Source organism: Dipodomys merriami, unplaced genomic scaffold (genome assembly GCF_024711535.1).
Source record: "Dipodomys merriami isolate MVZ:Mamm:240054 unplaced genomic scaffold, mDipMer1.0.p SCAF_139, whole genome shotgun sequence".
Lineage (NCBI taxonomy): Eukaryota > Metazoa > Chordata > Mammalia > Rodentia > Heteromyidae > Dipodomys > Dipodomys merriami.
In genome coordinates, this window is record NW_027202704.1 from 272,392 (window position 1) to 276,798 (window position 4,407).

Genomic DNA, 4,407 nt, shown 5'->3' on the forward strand with positions numbered 1-4,407 from the left:
ACTAGATTATATAAAAAACACTAACATTTTAATAAAGTTAGAAAAATAAATAGAATGAGCATTTTATAACCATCAGGACAAAAAAATACAGGTTTTCCCAGGAATGGGGGAAGGAATCTCTAAATCTAGATTGGCTTCTAAGTTGCCTTCAGAAAGAAATTCTGCCTCAGAGTCCTAAAAGGGATTTACTTCCTCATTAAAGACAGGGTTTTCTTCCTGAGTCCAAGGAGGGACAGATTCTAATTTCTCAATTGGAAACTGGATCCCCTTCAGGAGGACAGATTGGTCAGGATATTCTGTGAGGAAAGATTCCCTTTCCTCAACTGAATCTAGATTTTGGACCTCACTTATTGGTTTTCCTGAAGATACACTGGGGTCATTTTCCATTAGCATACATTTACACTGCATACCAAGACATGTCTTTTTGACTTGTTTGGAGCTAATCTAGGTGGATTATCAACATCACTGGAAGATATTCTGGATCATCTTCTTCCTTGGCAGTAAGTGCAGGTACTCCTGCTTCACATGTGGGGTTCACAACCAGTGGGATGTCCACAAGACTCAAAACCTGCTTGGGCCTTTCTATATATTAAAAAAACACCCTCTATGTTCACATGCCTTCTGGAGATCAGTAATGTTTTCTGATTTCCATGAGTCATCATAAACGACATCACTGATGGGTTCTTTATCTGGAGAACTGCAGGAGCTGCTCTACTGTGATACAAACCTGAGAATGGAAATAGGTACAGGAGTCTTAGAACTCAAGAAGTTAAGGTGTGACTAAACTTTCATGAGAATCTAATGGGGGAAGCTGTAGAACTTGAGTTTGGACTGAACACTGATGAGAAGTTAGCATGTTTCTAATGAGTGGCTACTTCCAAGTTCCTTCAAAGGAGAACAGATATTACCTGGCAAAGAATATCCATAAAAGGATATTTTGCCAAGCTGGGGAGTACTAAGGGCTCTATGCCCATCCTGCCCATGCCTAAAGACCCAAGTTCCATCCATATTCACCAGCTCTGAGGTATCTAAACAAGGACTTCTTCCACTTTTTCTTGGTCTCATGGGCCATGCGTTCCTCTAGCTGGTCCAGAAGAATATGTAAGCAGAAGAGCAAGTCTGAAGAGGGCATCTTGAGCTTGACATACTGTGTAAGTTCTTTCAGGGTGTCATGGTTCTTGTTCTCATAGAAATCATCAAGGTAGAAGTCCATCCACATAGGGAAGATGGAACAAACTATGCTATGGGCAGATTGGTGACAAGGAAAATGAGAGCCTTTCCTCCCCATCCTGAGCTTTGTACTATAGCCTCTTTCTGGCGGGACTTGCATGTTGTAGGAAGAGACTCCTGCAAGCAGGATGCTCCTCACAACCCACTTCTAGAAATTTCTCAAATATAATCATCTAAAATTCTCCCTATGTTAGGAGGAGAAGGTTGTTTCCCCTCTTGATCTGACTTGCTATACATACCCCCCTCGTCATCCATGAGAGTCCAAAACCACAACCACATCCACACTGTGTAATCTGCTATCCACTGAAGTGCCAAGCCTCAACCCCCTGGTGAAAATCACAACTGGTGTGCAAAGAAGGAAGTTGACTTTGATTCAGACACCTCAAAGATACCCAGTTTTCAAGGACAGAACTTCTCTTTGTGTCAACGTCCACTTACTTCTTCATCTTGTTCATCTTCCTCCCAGTTACGGTAGAAGGATCTGTACCAATGGGAGGAGAGAAGGAAGTTACTCTATGCTTCTCTTTTGTGAACTAACAGGACAGACATGGGACTGGTTAAGTCACATATGGTAATGTAAACATAACAGACAAAAAGTAGAGATATGTCTATACAATTTCATGGAAATTCTGTGAGGATGCTTATCAGCATTTGTCCAAATAAATGTCCCATGGCTCATGCCTCTAATCCTACTAATCATGAGGGTGAGATCTAAGGATCACAGTTTGAACCCAGTCTAGTTTGTAAAATTCTAAAGACACTTATCTTCAATTAACCAGCCAAAGGCCAGACCTGGACTTGGAGCTTAAATGGTAGAGTGATATGAACAGAACAGCACTCAGGCCCCAAGTTCAAGTTCCATTCTTTCTTCCATCTATATTCCTTCAAAGGCCTCCAAGATAGTGATTTCCTAGGTGAGGGTGGATGTTGGGTGACACTGGCTCATTCCTTTAATCCTAGTCTCTCAGCAAGCAAACTGTTAAGGCTCCACTAGCTTCTGAGGAAAATGAAATGTTCTGGCAGGCCACTCGTAAGGAGTTATCCAGGGAATACACTTCTTTGTCTCAAGCCAAGCTCCTGTGATAAAACCCCAGTGAAACAGTCTCAGAGAGGTACCAAGTATTCCAATAATCTGCCAGGGGGTCTCATCAGTCCTGGATTTGAATGAGGAACACTCACTTTTTAAACAATATCCAGCAACTGCTCCATTGTCTCCCACTCTCTATAGTGGCGGTGGAAGTTTCCAACATAGAAGAGATCACCTTTCTGGTAGGCAGGGATCAGGTCCATTACCAGCATTTCCAACAAGCCTGAGTCCAAGCTCCATATATTATAAGGCACATTCAGGATTTGAGCAGACTCATTGTCACACTGAGGTGGTAAAAAGAATGAATCTTTGAAACATGGAAATGGGAGTACACTTCAAAATGAGTAATAGAGTAATAGGATTGAAAAGTACACAGTAAATATTTTATCAATATACACATATAAAAACACAAGAAGAAGCCTGTACTGTGGGCTAGAATGAGATTAAATAGGTTTCCTGTCATAGTTACACCTGACCTGAGTTGCCTTGTGATTCCCTTTATTTCTTCTTATAAAAAGGCCTGAGACATTGGATTCGTGGTTTGGCACTGATCCAATGTCTGCAGTATTGAGTGAGGCACTCACCCCTCTCATGCCTGGGACCTGATTCTCTTGAACTTTGAAAACAATACAGGAATATCTTTCTTGTTTCTGAGCCACAGGCCAAGTGAGCTGGCTAGAGCTGACTGTAAGTTACAGTTGCCTGGGTCTCAGAGTTCCATATTCTATTCCATTGTGAGGGAAGTAGTGTCATCTCTCAGAGCCCAATGATCTAAGCTGCTTACTCACATAAGACCATCCCAAAGACAAACGGGAGGCTGAAATTTCCCCTCCCACATCACTCTATACAAATGTGGACATTGTCAAATCCCAACATCCTCAGGTAGGCCTAGGAACCAGCATGGTCTCAGCCTCAAGGAAGCTTTCGTAGGTGAGATCCATGCCTTATTCCTTATTTTTCACTATTCCTCTTGTTCTGCAAAAATCATTTTGCCTCTCAGGGCCCTCTCAGCCTGCCATGTGCTTTTTGCATCTACTTCCTAGGACACTGTTTGGTTCATGTTTCCTAATCTTTTGTTTGCTCTTGAAGCCCCTGTGTGCTGTAATCTGCCCAAAGACAAATACTTAGAGGTGGGAAAAATCATAAAAATATTGAAAAAACCTTACACATATAGTCAGACATTTTTACACGTGTACATTTTTTTAAGATAAAAGACTATTTTTGATACTTTTGTCATATTTTATGACAGAGGGGAAGGGGAGAAGGGAAGAGGTGCTGCATTGTCTTCTCATAATTCAATGATTATTTTTTTTTGAATGGGTGTCCAGTCGTGGGGCCTGAACTCTGGGCCTGGGCGCTGTCTCTCAGCTCTTCAGCTCAAGGCTAGCAATCTATCACTTGAGGCACAGCGCCACTTCTGGATTTTTTCTTTTTTTGCTTATGTGGTGCTGAGGAATTGAACACAGGGCGTCATGCATGCAAGACAAGCACTCTACCACTGAGCCACCTTCCCAGCCCCTCAATGATTATTATTTAAAACTATAGTTGAAGGAATGTAAGATTTAAAGATAAAAACCGTGCTCCTGTTCTTTTTATAAGCTAGTTGTTTATAAAGTATTCCTCACTAAAGTCTTGTCACCTGTGTCTCATGAACTATCCTCCTCCTTCAAAATAATCAAGAAAAACCTTCACAAATAAGTGGGCTGTTGTCCAATCTCTGGATAAGAATTTAAGATACAATATTGCCTGTGACTCTGTGTGTGTACGTCTCTGTGGGAGTGTTTGTGTGTGTGTGTGTGTGTGTATATGTGTGTGTGTGTGTGTGTGTGCCCATTTTTACTTTGACTTGTGGAACCATGTTATCTCAGAAAGCCTCAGGGCACTAATGGGATGAAAAGCTTGTTAGATTTTAAGGCTAAGATTAGGGCTGGGTCTCATTCCTCTTACTGTCTCCGTTGATTTAAAAAAGAAATCCTCCTTTATCTTTAAAACATACCCAGGAAGAAGCAGGTTATTACCCTACCAGAGAGAAAAGAGGCTGTGACCCTGAAGTGCCTAAGGCAATTCAGCAATAACCTTGCCACTAATAT

The 4,407-nt window shown here is 41.6% G+C and overlaps 1 long non-coding RNA gene across 1 annotated transcript; it reads right to left on the minus strand.

Moving 5' to 3' along the window:
• Positions 1-538: 538 nt before the first annotated feature.
• Positions 539-2,961, minus strand: LOC138825631 (uncharacterized). Its single transcript, XR_011371443.1, has 4 exons — positions 2,902-2,961; positions 2,410-2,601; positions 1,669-1,711; positions 539-727 (listed from the first exon to the last, which is right to left on the minus strand). It is a non-coding gene; the product is annotated as an uncharacterized lncRNA (long non-coding RNA).
• Between the last annotated feature and the right edge of the window lie 1,446 nt (positions 2,962-4,407).